A 16,085-nucleotide genomic window follows, 5' to 3' on the forward strand; every position below is an offset into this window, starting at 1 on the left:
TCCAGCGCCTCCTCCATTGTAATTCTAAATCATTTACATTAGTTTCAATTTTGTCAATGACATCTCTACTGTTCTGCCCCTCAGTCTGTGAAGCCACAACACTCTGTGGGCTAAGGAAGATACTTCTCAACTTCTTCCAGATGATTATTTGTATGACATAACCAGTTCGCTTTTGTAACCGGATGACATATGGCTGGAGGAGTTGAACGACACTATTGAAATGCCTAGCTGTGTTGCTCTATCAGCCATTGTGGTAGGGGGACTGGCAGTGGTAAAGTTGGGAAGCAGACATTTACTGCATTGGGGCAACTGTCAGAAGAGTAAAGAATGAAAATGGTGATGAAAATGATTTTGTGCTGGACAAGATCTTGCAACCAGAACGTGGTGCTGAAGAGGTGGTGTCATTAGAGCTGAGTTGACTACAGCCCAATAATCTTCCAGAGGTAGATCTGTTTCTCCGATCAGTTTGGGACTAGTTGATGCTATGACTGTTGTTAATAAAGGAAGCTCAACAGTGTCTGAAAGCACTGGTGTAGTTGTGTTGGTGTCATGTTCTATGTTCAGGCATCTCTGGTATGGAAATTCTATTCCATGTTCCCAAAGGACCAATCTATTGCAGTATGCATTCTCTTTAGTAGGAAAATAAGCCAAAGATGTTCCAACACAAAAGACTAGGAAGTATGTCTCTCCATCAGCACATGAAGAAGCATCACCTGCTCTCTTTGGAAAAGCAAATTGACTAGCAATGTGAGCAAGGCTGAAGCTCTTGTCCTTCTCTTGATCTTGGTCGTCACCTCATCCTCAGTTACTGTCTGGTTGTTGTCATAATCAGCATCAACATGTTCATCGATTTCTTTCTGTATTTTTTATTTTCTTCCTCCTTTGCCATATCAGTTGGTCATACAGTATGTATGTTTAGGAAACATGCTCATCCGTTCATCTGGAAACTCAAGTTCCACATGTCCAAGTCCATCACAATTAATGCTGTAACACTTATATTTTTTATGTATTTTACAAAATGATGGCATGAGCTCAGCCTCAATGGAAAATACATAGCAATCACTATTTCAGGAAGAAAGCCTTGTCAGCATCTTCATTTTTTATGAAACTAAATTTGTTGGCCTTAAATTGGGGTGGATTCTTCTGGTAGGATCTGGTACAATATTGGGCTCCTGCGCATGACTGGACACAAAAGGCAAACATTTTACTTTTTGAAGTATTTAAATTTGTAGAAAGTTTTTTAAACAAATTTAGAATTTTAAATGATTTGCACATCTCTACATGCAAAATCACTAACCAATTATTGGAACGATAGCTTGAAATTGTAATGAAGTATCCATTTCATAGAAGGAAGAACCTTTCCAGACATTTTCATTCCATAATTGGTTAGTGGTGGCACAGAATAATGTGCTGAAACAGTTTTTGCAAGTGTTAAAGTTAAAGAATGAACAAAAGAATAAAACATTATCATAAGCATATTCAGTCAATAAAAGGCAAAGGAAATTACCAGCTAAAGATGGACAGAGGTTCGGCTTTCTTTTACTTATCTGTATAAAAGTTTGTTTGAATGGCATAAATTTAATTAACCTACATTAATACAATGAGTGCTGAATAAACTGTTTCTAGCAAAGGTTAACAGCATGCATGAACTACCTTGTATTTTGTATGGGTTACATCAAGTCTTTTAGCAGCAGTTTATTTTACATTAGCGATGACCTAATATTGTCTCTACGGGCAAAATTGATTTTCCTAATTTGCCGTCAAAGGATTTACTGATGAAATCCACTTATATGAAGTCTTAAAAATCATTACAATATGTTTAGAAGCTAGAAGGCTAAGAGTTTACAGTAATAAGTGATAGTCTAATGGTCTCAAATTTCACACAAGTCACCTAGTTACGACACCGACTGATTTTGCATGGTAAAGCCATGGCCAGCAGTGGTCACCGATACGTAGTTTAAGACGCTTTCAGATTTGCTATTTTGATTCAACTTTTGACGCTAATGTTAGGAATGGATCATCATGGAAGAGGAAGCATATAGGAAAGATTCTTCTTCTCTTTTGGAATGTACTCAATGTCTTTACCTCGGAATATCAAAATGGCACATGTGAAATACCTTGACATAGCATTGATCTTTCAGAGCTGTTCTCCATTCTTTCACTTTAAGGGGGTTTGAGAATGGGATTCCTACCTATAATTTTAATGTGCACCAATTCCTGTTTTCCTAGAATAAACAACTTTATAGGGAATTTTCTTCACAAGGTTGATACCTGTTGTCTGTTGTGCTCAATTTGAACTTGCTCTGCAGTATGATCAGAGAAGGGTCTCATTATATCTTACACAGGAGTAGAAAGAACAGGCAGGTTACTGTGTGTGAAGCATTATGACACCCTGTTCTGATCTCACAGCACGGCGATTACAAGTTGCTTGAGCACAGCAGACATAAGTGTGATTAGTGACATGTTCAGCAATCAGTGGAGCTGATAGAAGAGTTTGTAATGTGACACAGCTAAATTCAGCTTCACTGCCCCTTCCCATACATTGACTCATGCAGGAGTTTAGATGAGGAGAGCAGTAGGTCAGGATTGCATCATTACATCTCACACACTAAGAAATGTGCTCTAAACTTTTGTGGGGGAGTGTTCTTCTTTCCTTTGACTGTTCTTACCACTTATGATTGGTCAGCATCATACAGAAGGAAGAAATAGATAGTAAAAATTCTGAGAAAACCAGCTTGAACTTTAAAAAAGTTTACTCATTAGGTGTCAAATACTTTGATTGCGCCATGAAAAAGCAAAATGAAAAAAAAAAAAAAGGTTTTTTTTGCTCTGCAGCCGCTATTACATCCTGTGACCAGTTCAACATGAAAAATTTGCTACTTTATGGTTATGTGTCCAGTGGGTGGTCATAATTAGTTATTGCTGGCTTTCTCTCTCTCTCAATATGCACAGCATATAGGAAAGGCTGTTAATCAATGTATGTCCATCCACTAGACCCCTTAGACTAAAAAAAAGCAAACATAATTATTTTCCCACAAATGTACATAGTAATTTTCTCTGCTCATCCTCCTTTAGAAGGAGCCTAAAGATCAGACACTGTGACTGGTCCCCTTGTTGTGCATCTTTCTTATTCATAGAATCAATGGTAAAAATTTGTATAATCCCTATAATTTAAAAAAAATATATAATATTGATATAACATAAAAAATAATTAAACATAACTTTCGCAGAAATAACTCATTGCATTCTGTATATTCAGGTGTTTAGACACCAATGGAATGCATTGCTACATTTTTACACCTGTATTCATCATCAATTTAATTATTCTCTGCCTGTGGAAATGTATGTTTACTATGGAGATGTCAGTACAAGTTAAATATTACAGGAATTGCTTGTTCTATGTAAAACCCATATATAAAACACAAAATCTTAAACACTGTGAGTATTGTAGACATTATTATTATTTATTATTTTAGCGCCATTTATTCCATGGCACTTTACATGTGAAAAAGGGGTATAATACAAAAACAATTACAATAATCTTGAGCAAAACGTGACGGCGACTAGTACAGGAGGAAAGAGGACCCTGCCCGCGAGGGCTCACAGTCTACAATATACTACTGATGCCATGATATAATTTATTTTAATACAATGTTTTTGCAACATGAGGAATCTGTCTGATGTAGCTTTTTATCTATTAAACACTGTTGGGCATGCATCTGTCCTTATCAGAATAATACATTGCCACCGGCTTTCCTAGTTGTTTTATTTGTCCACATAAATAGAATAAAGTCACCTGAAGCTTGGTAATTATGTTTGATTGCTGGATGATGATAAAATCTATACTTAACTTTTTTCACTAAATTGTTGATGAAAACTTTTATAAAGGGCTATGTGCCAAGGATGATTTTAGTAAAACACTAAACTTTAGAAATACAGGTGTTTCTCACTAAATTAGAATATCATCAAAAAGTTAATTTCTTTCAGTTCTTCAATTCCAAAAGTGAAACTCATATATTATATAGAGTCAATACCAACAGAGCGATCTATTTCAAGTGTTGATTACTGTTTATGTTGATGATTATGGCTTACAGCCAATGAAAACACAAAAGTCATTATCTCAGTAAATTAGAATAACAAAAACCACCTGCAAAGGCTTCTGATGCGTTTAAAAAGGTCCCTTAGTCTGTTTCAGTAGGCTCCACAATCATGGAGAAGACTGCTGACTTGACAGATGTCCAGAACATTGTCATTGACACACTCCACAAGGAGGGTAAGCAACAAAAGGTCATTGCTAAAGAAGCTGCCTGTTCACAGAGTGCTGTATCCAAGCATATCAATGGAAAGTTGAGTGGAAGGAAAAAGTGTGGTAGAAAAAGGTGCACAAGCAACCGGGATAACCGCAGCCTTGAAAGGATTGTTAAGAAAAGGCTATTCAAAAATTTGGGGGAGATTCACAAGGAGTGGACTGCTGCTGGAGTCATTGCTTCAAGAGCCACCACACAGAAACGTATCCAGGACATGGGCTACAAGTGTCGCATTCCTTGTGTCAAGCCACTCATGACCAATAGACAACGCCAGAAGCATCTTACCTGAGCTAAGGAGAAAAAGACCTGGGCTGTTGCTCAGTGATCCAAGGTGTTGTTTTCAGATGAAAGTAAATTTTGCATTTCATTGGGAAATCAAGGTCCCAGAGTCTGGAGGAAGAGTGGAGAGGCCACAATCCAAGCTGCTTGTGATGGTTTGGGGAGCCATGTCATCTGCTGGTGTAGGCCCACTGTGTTTTATCAAGACCAAAGTCAGCGCAGCCGTCTACCAGGAAATTTTAGAGTACTTCATTCTTCCCTCTGCCGACAAGCGTCTTGGAGATGGAAATTTCATTCTCCAGAGGACTTGGCATCGGTCCACACTGCTAAAAGTACCAATACCTGGTTTAAAAACAACTATATCACTGTGCTTCGGTCTTACTTTGTCCTTTTCAATATAGAAGTACCATTACTTGGTTCTAATATTCCTTCCAGTGCGTACTTAGGATTATGGAGAGCAAAACAATTTTTTTTTCTGTGCTTGTGCAAACTCTCCTGACCTTAACCCCAGAAAGAATCTATGGGGTGTTGTCAAGAGGAAGATGAGAGACACCAGACCCAACAATGCCGATGAGCTGAAGGCTGCTATCAAAGCAACCTGGGCTTCCATAACACCTCAGCAGTGCCACAGGCTGATCGCCTCCATGCCACGCAACATTGGTGCAGTAATTGATGCAAAAAGAGCCCCGACCAAGTATTGATTGCATTTATTGAACATACATTTCAGTAGGCCAAAATTTTGGATTTTAAGAAGATTTAAAGCTGTTGTTATAAATTATTCTAATTTACTGAAATAATGACTTTTGTGTTTTCATTGGCTGTAAGCCATAATCATCAACATTAACAGAAATAAACACTTGAAGTAGATCACTCTCTTTCTAATGACTATATAATATATGAGTTTCACTTTTTGTATTGAAGAACTGAAATAAATTAACTTTTTTATAATATTCTAATTTTGTGAGAAGCACTGCTATGTATCTTTCCATAATCATAAATGAGCAATGATTTTTATTGCTGGTAGTTCTACTTCAACCTCTGCCAGTACTAACTTAGCATTCTAAAGCAATAAGAAAATATATGATTAAGGTAAAAGCTTAGTTTATGAATGTAAACACATTCTGAGAAAGTCTCTGTTCTGCATTTAGTTTGTCTATTCCTCAAGATTTTGCATGTATATGGCTGAGTTTCAACCAGGAGCAGGTCAGAGATAAGAATAGTACAGATTCTAGGGAAAGTTACCGCATCAAGACAGTCCTTATCCATATACTTTAACACTGCATATGGCTAATGTAGAGAGCGATCTCTTTCTGCAACCCCATTGTGAGCCATGGTAACATAGTAACATAGTAACATAGTTTGTAAAGCCGAATAAAGACTTGCGTCCATCAAGTTCGACCTGTTAGTTCTGTAATTGCTAAAGTTGATCCAGAGGAGGGCAAAAACCCCAAATGATTTGGCCAATCTTCACCTGAGGAAAAATTCCCTCCCGACTCTGAAACCAGCAGTCAGAATAAATCCCTGTATCAACCTACTATTTTATTTTATTTTTAAGTATATGCTGAAATCTGCCTGGTATCTAGAAATGCATCCAGTCCCCGCTTGAACTGGTGTAGTGAATCCGACATTACCGTCTCCTCACTCAGTGAATTCCATATTCTCACTGCTCTTACCGTAAAGAACCCCTTCCTATGCTGGTGCTGAAACCTTTTCTCTTCCAGTCTTAGTGAGTGCCCTCTTGTTACCGTAATATCCCTCCTTTTGAACAAATCCCAGGCAAGATCTCTATACTGTCCCCTAAAATATTTGTACACATTTATTATGTCCCCCCTCAACCTTATCTTTTCCAGGCTGAATAGTCCTAGTTTTGCCAACCTCTCTGGGTATTGCAGTCCCTCCATTCCCTTTATTAATTTTGTTGCCCTCCTTTGTACCTTTTCAAGCTCATTTATATCCTTTCTATATATTGGGGCCCATAACTGAGCACAGTATTCCAAGTGTGGTCTGACCAGTGCTTTGTACAGTGGAAGAACAATGTTCTCATCCTTTGCAGCTATACCTCTTCTGATACATCCCATTACCCTGTTTGCCCTTACAGCAGCGGCCTGACTTTGGGCACTCCAATTTAGTTTGCTATCAATCAAGATGCCCAAGTCCTTCTCCATCTCTGAATTCCCCAATGATTTCCCATTCAGTGAGTACTGGTGACTTCCATTTTTCCTTCCCATATGTATGACCTTACATTTCTCCTCGTTAAACCTCATTTGCCATTTAATGCTCCACCTACCCAGCTTATCCAAATCCCTCTGTAGGTCTGCACTGTCCTCTTTTGTATTAATTGTTTTACATAACTTTGTGTCATCTGCAAATATTGATATTTTACTATTTATCCCGTTGACTATGTCGTTAATAAAGATATTATATAACATTGGGCCTAGTACAGACCCCTGTGGTACCCCACTAGTGACGCTTACCCAATCTGAGTATATTCCATTTTTAACCACCCTCTGCCTTCTATCCTTTAGCCAGTTAGCTACCCACTTGCAGACATTTTCCCCCAGCCCCATCATTCTCATTTTGTATACCAACCTATTATGTGGCACGCTATCGAATGCTTTTTAGAAGTCGAGATACACGACATCCACTGGTTCCCCCTGATCTACTCGAGAGCTAACCTCCTCGTAGAAGTCAATCAGGTTTGTTTGGCAGGAGCGATTCCTCATGAATCCATGTTGGTTCAGGATTAAAAGATTATTAGCATCAAGATGCTCCGTAATTGCCTCTTTAATGAAGCTTTCAAAAATTTTGCCCACAACTGACGTCAGACTCACCGGCCGATAGTTTCCAGCGTCACTTTTCGCTCCCTTTTTGAATATTGGCACTACATTCGCCTGTCGCCAATCAAGTGGCACAGACCCAGTCTCAACAGAGTCCTTAAATATAAGATATAACGGTCTGTCTATCACATTACTTAGTTCCCTTAGTACCCGTGGCTGTATGCCATCAGGTCCTGGTGATTTGTTTATTTTAATGTTACTGAGGCGTTTCTGTACCCCAGCTTGGGTTGGATTTGTCATACTTAGTGGAGGATTAAGTTTGTCACTTCTCATTTCTCCTGTTAGTTCGATTTCCTTTGTGAAAGTTGTCGAAAAAAAATTATTTAATAGATTAGCTTTATCCTCATCTTTCTCTATGATTTTGCCTTCCTCACTTTTTATCGGTCCAATATTATCCGATTTAATCCTTTTACTATTTATATACGTAAAGAACAGTTTGGGATTTGATCTACTTTCCCTAGCAATACGTCTCTCTGTTTCCTCCTTCGCTATTTTTAATTGTTTTTTTTACAGGTTCTCGTTTTTTCCTTGTAACACATTAGTGCTTCCTTACTGTTTTCCTGTTTTAATCTCTTGAATGCCTCTTTTTTGCTATTTAACACCCCTTTTACGTTCTTGTTCAACCATATTGGTTTCCTCTTATTTCTGGCCCTTTTATTCCCATACGGTATATATCTCTCGCACTGAGTATTCAGAATTCTTTTGAAGGTTTCCCATTTACTATTCGTATTCCTTTGATTAAGAACTTTGTGCCAGTCAATAAGTTGAAGGCTTTCTTTCAGCTGATCAAACTTCGCCCTCCAAAAGTTTAATGTTTTAGTTGTTCCCTTATTGATAACCCTACTGAAGGGCATTTTGAAGTCGATAATATTATGGTCGCTATTACCTAGGTGCCCCCCTATCTGTACCTCAGTTATTCTATCAGGCCTATTAGTCAATATTAAGTCCAACACGGCCTTCCCTCTCGTTGGTACCTGCACTAGTTGGGAGAGATAATTATCCTTAATATTTGTCAAGAACCTTTTTCCTTTCTGAGATCTACAGGTTTCTGTTTCCCAGTCAATATCCGGGTAGTTGAAATCCCCCATTACAATCACTTCATTATGTTTTGCTACTTTGTCTATTTGTCCTAATAGCAGATTCTCATTCTCCTCTGTTATATTTGGTGGCTTATAGCAGACCCCCAGTAATATTTTATTATTATTTTTAGTTCCCTCTATCTCTACCCACATGGACTCGACCCCCTCTTCTCCCTCTCCTATATCTTCCCTTAGTCTGGGTTTTAGACATGACTTTACATATAAGCAGACTCCTCCGCCTTTCCCCTGTTTCCGGTCCCTTCTGAATAAACTATAATCTAATAAATTTACCGCCCAGTCGTAGCTATCGTCTAGCCAAGTCTCTGTTATAACTACGATGTCATACCTCTCCTCCGATATAAGCGCCTGCAGCTCATCCGCCTTATTGGTCAGGCTTCTTGCGTTGGTCAGCATGCAAGATTAAACTTTTGGGGTTATTTAGCATCCTATTCTTCTCTAACGATCTAACTGTACTATCCCCACCCCCCTCTCCACCCTCATTATATTCACTTCTCCCCTTCCCCCTTGCTTGCCTCACATCCCACCTATTTCCTTGGTTCCCCCCCCGTCTCTAGTTTAAAAACTCCTCCAACCTATTAGCCATCTTCTTCCCCAGCACCGCTGCACCCTCCCCATTGAGGTGCAGCCCGTCCCTACGGTAGAGCCTGTAGCCGACCGCGAAGTCGGCCCAGTTCTCCATGAACCCAAACCCTTCTGCCTTGCACCAACTCTTTAGCCACTTATTCACCTCCCTAACTTCCCGTTGTCGCTCCTGTGTGGCTCGCGGGATTGGTAGTATTTCTGAGAAAACTACCTTGGAGGTCCTTGCCCTAAGCTTCCTACCTAGGTCCCTGAAATCATTTTTTAGGACCCTCCATCTACCACTCACTTTGTCATTGGTGCCAATGTGGACCATGACCGCTGGGTCTTCGCCAGCCCCACCCAGTAACCTGTCAACCCGATCCGCGATGTGCCGGACTCGAGCGCCAGGGAGGCAGCACACCGTTTGGCGATCCCGGTCTTTGTGACAGATTGCCCTGTCTGTCCCCCTAATAATAGAGTCACCCATTACCAGAACCTGTCTTGCCTGCCCTACACTTCCCCCCTCCCCCTCATTACTGCAGCATACACTCCCCCGGCGGTCAGAGGATCTGTCGTGCTCCAATAATGCCGGTTCTGAACCAGCCTTCCTATACTTCTTCCCTCTATCCCTCCTAACTGTTATCCAGCTCCCTGCCTGTTCAGTCTGCACTTCCCCTCTATGCTCCACCCCCAGTATTGACCCATTGAGTGTCTGCTCGGTGAGCAGCAAACTCCGTTCCATGTTGTCGATGCTCCTCAGTACCGCTATCTGAGCAGTTAGATCCAGAATTTGGGCTTCCAAGTGCACGATATGCTCACATCTCTCGCAGCAGTATGGATCCTCGAGCGGTTGCTCACGGAATGCATACATTGCGCAAGATGTACACTGCACGGCTCCGGCCAACATGGATGTCATTCTAAATATGGGGATACAGTCAGTATATATATACAAGTACAAAACACAATTATTTATATATAGGTGTATGGACGGGGATCAATTAGGGATGTGCAAGTGTATCAATTAGATATCGGCGGGGGATCACTTAAGTATCAAGTATGGACGGGGGAATCAGATAAGTAGGTCAGGTGGATTAATTAAGTAAAAAGTAAAGTAAAGAAAGAATGAAATACAGTCAGCAATTCAGTCCTAAGTCCTCCCTTCCAAACTCCCTGAATCCAAAGTCACTGAAAAACAAGTCACACACTTACTTTCGTTCGCACTTACGCTCCGGACACACGCAGCTCGTTCACACTCGCAAACTAAGAGATTTAAAGAGTTTTTTTTTTTTTTTTTTCTTCCTTTTCCAGCAATGTACCCTTCACCTCAATGCACTTCCAAAGGACTTGATGTCCAACCAGCTGCCCCTTATAAACCCTTAATTATGACCCCTTCCCATTAATTAACCCCTTGTGAGTAAATCTACACCTCAGGATTTTAGTGCAATGTAGTTAACCCTTAAATACACAGGTAGTAAACTAAGAAACTAAAACTGTAGTGAGAAAATAGGTTTTAAAAAGCCCAATAAATCTAAACAGGTAGAAAAGCACTCAGCAGGTCACAATGCAGCACTCACCGCAATTCACACAGGTATTTTCTGCAGGATTCCCAAATACCTCTTCACTGAAAAACAAGTCACACACTTACTTTCGTTCGCACTTACGCTCCGGACACACGCAGCTCGTTCACACTCGCAAACTAAGAGATTTAAAGAGTTTTTTTTTTTTTTCTTCCTTTTCCAGCAATGTACCCTTCACCTCAATGCACTTCCAAAAGGTGGGTGAGATTGATGAACACAACAATTTTATGCTAGGGTCACACAACTGTATTTTATATCATCCAAGAGAATCAGGCCAATTATGCTAATTACACTATGATCAGACTCAAATCAGAATTTGATCAGAGTTTGATTAGAGTGTGATCCGATTTTATCAGATGAAGAGAAGATGAAAAAAAATATCATCATCTTCTCCATTCTGTCAGTCCATAAAAATTGTACTGCACTTGGATATCATTTGAGTTCAGTCCGATTTTTTCCACAAATTCATAGACTTGCATGGCTGAGTGCAATCTGATTTACAGATGAAAATCGTGCATGCTGCGATTTATTCCTTGAACAGACTCAATCTGAAGGGAAAAATTGGATACGTGCACAGCCCCATAGATTAAAATTGGTCTGAGTGCGATCCGAGGTTTCATTAGATCACACTCAGGAATAAAAACACGGCCGTCTACAAAAGCACTTTGTCTGTCTTCTGAAAGCTGCTATTTTCCATACATTGTCCAGTTGTCCAATTTCCAGTTATTTATAATGTAGCATTCCATGCACATTGGGGTTTTCCATCCTTCTCTTCCGTTGACTTTTATATATGGTCCAACTGTGCCATAAAATAAGAAATCGCACATATACACCCATCAATCCCCTACCACTCTTTTGTCTTACTTGTTGGTCCCCAGCTTATCTGCTCGCCTTCTTTACTGGAGCTGTTTGCACATGACTGCTGCTCCTTGGCTGCATTAGTAATGCGCTGATGCTGCTAACTATCTGCTTTTTGTGCCCGGCGCCGATCTTTACCAGGCACAAAGTGTTCCTGCCAGCATTTCAGTGGCTTTACATTGATGTCACGTTGAAAGAGCAGCGGCTTCTCATCTGCTCTTTTCTGTTGACAAGGTTTGACTGACGACGTCATGTTGTTTGACAACCGGCTCCCCACTGCCTAACTGCTGGAAGCCGGCTGTCTGTCACCATAATGTCAGAAGTCATGCCCCATCGACAGAGCAGCCTGGAAGAAGAAGAGCTGTTCTGAGATATGGAGCAGCTGAATCACCAACAGGAGAGGTCATTGACACCTCTGTGTCCATGCCAAAATCAACAGTCAGGTAGACGCCTCTGTTAGCAACCACCTTTTTTTTTTTTTTTTTTCACTCTGGGCTTAAGAACTAAGTCGTAGACCATCTCGTTAAAGAAAGGGTATTGAGCTTTGAGTTTCCCTCTGTGATATCCTTATAGCGCGATAGTACACGTAATCAATGGCTATGGTCATGAAACCATCCTTTTAATTTATTTTCACTTTAAGAGGAAAATAAATTTTAAGTTACAATGTACCATTTTTTATAATTTTCATCTGAACATAACTTTACAATTGCATAAGTTTCTTAAAAGTAAAGGGCAGGAATGGCAATTACAGCCCCAGACTACTCTACTATTCTATTCATTAGGTCTATTCAGCTATTCAGTCACTTATATTGTACAAAAAGTATTCAGTTTAAAACTTATGAAAATTTTTAATTGTACGTATGCTTTTTGGCCGGTTTAATTTGCGGCATTTGTGACCAGCCTCATTTAAAAAAATAATAATGAAATAATGAATAATGAAAGTTATAATGATCTACCATTCAGCCTCAAGGACATATGATAATATATAGTTGAAGAAATAACATTTTTATGTTTAAATCTAAGGTATATATTTAGAGACTAGGAATAATTACATAGTTGCAGCTATAAATGGCAAAGGGTCAATAACAGCCCATCATTACAAAATGTCAACTTGCAACCAAGTTTGTTCACTTCATGCTAGCCCAATTTGTGTGTTCTATATTTGTGATCCCATATGGTCTCTATGTTGTGCTTGTTATGTTTATTTTATTGTTTGCATTTATGTATTTGTAGATGTTAATGTTCATAATGCTTTGTTTTGCTTTTAGCTTGCTCCAGGCGCTTCTCCAGTATGTATGCAAGTGTGATTTTCTTTTTTTTCTTTACTCTTGCATGGCTTGCAGTGTGATGTATATTTATTTTAAACATTGTGTCCATCCATCTCTTTTGTCGTTATAACTAAATGCATAAATATCAATGTAATACCATATATTTATTCTTATAATCAGATATATTTTAAATTATTATCCATGTTCTCCATTTATATAGTAAGAGAGAAACCGTTTGTAAATGTGACAGACTATGGAAATATACGAAATCATTTCAAATATAGTATTAACTTCACTTGTTGGAATAGCCGGTTATCTGCTTTCTATAGTGAGGAGGCACTGTGAAACCTAATATTATATAATAAACTGGTAGTTCACCCTCTGAAGACATCATGAATCTTGGTTGATGCACGCTGTGGGAGATGAGAGTGCAGCGCCGATGCTCTGCGTCCGTCCACCATAACTTCTGTCAAAGAAGACATCATCAGGGGGTGGAGATAGAAGCAGTGACACCAACGGCGCCCCACAGCTTATAGCACTGCCCTCAACTGAATCGTCATCTGAGGGCAGTGCTGATGTCACTCACTGATTCTATCTCCACAGCCTGACAATGTCTTTCACAGTTAGAAGCTACAGCAGCGGAGATAGAAGCAGAGTGCCAGCTCTGCACTCACATCTCCCACAGCATCCATCACCCAGGATCCAAGATCTGTTTCAAGGGGGGGTAGGACCATGCAGGAAGTGAATGAAGCCCCAGCTTCTTGTGACACGCCACAGGAAATACAGGAAAAAAACATATTTAGGGATTAACTAGATATTTCGAAAATACATTTTAGGTGCTTTTTAACCTGAGGATACTAGGCTAGTTACTGTACCCACCCATGTGGATACATTTTTTTTAAAAGGAAACATGCTTATTATTTCCCCATAAAGCAATAGTTTGAACTGTGATAGGCAGCAGCATAACAATAGAAAGAATATAGCAAACAGTTGTGCTGCTCACGACCAGAGAAATCACTGATATTATTCAAGAATTTTCCAAGAGTAAAAAGTTACATCATCAGTCCATTCCTCTGTTACTGATAAATCAGGATTTGAATTTATATGCAAATGAAGCTGAAGAGCTACATATAGGCATGAAGCCTACCCCTCCAGCTCTACTCCCTGCCCAGAGCCACCTTCTCCTGCTTGAATAACAGCTTCTATGCTTTTTGACTTCAGTCAAAGGAATCATCAGTCAAGCAAAAGAAGGCGGCGCTGGTTAGGGAATAGAGTTGGTGTGACCGAGGCTTAAGATCTACAGCCTCATTTGCACCTCAATTAAAGTGCTTATTCCTCAGTAATGAATGAATGGGTTAGCCATGTAAAGGTATTGCTGGTCTCTTTAAAAAAGCTATGTGCAGATATAAAATTACTAGGGTGTGAAATCTTGCTAACAGATTCTGTTTAAGGGAACATACATTACACAATGTATATGCAACATCAAATATCATCCAATTTAGGTAGCTACAATAAATTATTGCACTGACAGTGATTATTCTTTATGGAATGGACAGCGATTCCCCTCACTGCCTCACAACACATATACAGCTAGGTCCATATATATTTGGACAGAGACAACATTTTTCTAATTTTTGTTCTAGACATTACCACAATGAATTTTAAACAAAACAAATCAGATCACCTGTCCATGAAATAACCTTGGAGTCAATTGTCCAACTACTTTTGGTCCCTTTAAAAACAGGGTGGCACATGTTAAGGATCTGAAACTCCTAAACCCTTCATCCAATTTTAATGTGGATACCCTCAAATGAAAGCTGAAAGTCTGAACTTCAACTGCATCTGAATTGTTTTGTTTAAAATTCATTGTGGTAATGTCTAGAACCAAAATTAGAAAAATGTTGTCTCTGTCCAAATATATATGGACCTAACTGTACGAGTAACATAACATATCGTAAGTAACATATCTATAAGTAGCACTTCTTAATGGGAATCATAATATAGAAACTATACCCTGAAAGTTATGGCTGCAATATTTAATGGCTATAATAGTCATGACTGTAGATCTATGCATGAAAAAACAGTGACATGTCTATAGATAGATAGATAGATAGATAGATAGAAAGAAAAGATAATATATATATATATATATATATATATATATATATATATATATATATATACAATGGTGTGAAAAAGTGTTTGCCCCCTTCCTGATTTCTTATTTTTTTGCAAATTTGTCTCACATTAATATTTCAGATCACAAAAAAAAATTAAATATTAAATAAATATAACAGAAGTAAACAAAAAATGCAGTTTTTAAATTAAGGTCTTTATTATTAAGGGAAAAAGAAATCCAAACCTACACAGCCCTGTGTGAAAAAGTGATTACTCCCCCCACCCCAAACATAAATTAATTGGTTTATCACATCTTTTGGAAGCGGAGTTCAATTTTCTTAGCCACACACAGGCCTGATTACTGCCATACCTGTTCTCAATCAAGAAATCAGTTAAAAAAGACCTGACTAATGAAGTGAAGTAGATCAATAGATCCTCAAAAGCTAGACATCTTGCTACGATCCAAAGAAATTCAGGAACAAATGAGAAACAAAGTAATTGAGATCTATAAGTCTGCAGAAGGTTATAAAGCCATTTATAAAGCTTTGGAATTCCAGCAAACCAAAGTGAGAGCCATTATCTATAGATGGCAAAAACATGGAACAGTGGTGAACCTTCCCAGGAGTGGCTGGCCTTTGAAAATTACCCCAAGAGAACAGCGACGACTCATCCAAGAGGTCACAAAAGACCCCACAACAACATCCAAAGAACTGCAGACCTCTCTTGCCTCAGTTAAGGTCTGTGTTCATGACTCCACCATAAGAAAGAGACTGTGCAAAAATGGAATGCATGACAGAGTTCCAAGATGAAAACCACTGCTGACCAAAATGAACATGCTGTTTTCCCAGAAAACATCTTGATGATCGCCAAGACTTTTGGGAGAATACTCTGTTGACTGACTAGATAAACCTTCCAAAAAGTTCAACTTTTATGTCCCATTACATTTGGCATAGAAGAACACAGCATTTTAGAAAAGGAACATCATACCAACAGTAAAACATGGTGGTGGTAGTGTGATGGTCTGGCGCTCTATTTTCTGCTTCAGGACCTGAAAAACTTGCTGTGGTAAATAAAATCATGAATTCTGCTCTTTAGCAAAAAATCCTGAAGCAGAATGTCCGACCTATATGTTTGTGATCTCAAGCTGAAGCGCACTTGGGTTATGCAGCAGGATAATGAT

The 16,085-nt window shown here is 39.1% G+C and overlaps 1 protein-coding gene across 1 annotated transcript in view; it reads left to right on the top strand.

Annotated features, from left to right (window-relative positions):
• The window catches only part of PCDH15 (protocadherin related 15), a 2,836,044-nt gene that overhangs the window by 1,327,985 nt on the left and 1,491,974 nt on the right, over positions 1–16,085 (top strand). The gene's annotated exons all lie outside the window — the stretch shown is intronic.

Source organism: Phyllobates terribilis, unplaced genomic scaffold, assembly GCF_046119375.1.
Source record: "Phyllobates terribilis strain yellow unplaced genomic scaffold, ASM4611937v1 Scaffold_5__5_contigs__length_657084704, whole genome shotgun sequence".
NCBI classification, from domain to species: domain Eukaryota; kingdom Metazoa; phylum Chordata; class Amphibia; order Anura; family Dendrobatidae; genus Phyllobates; species Phyllobates terribilis.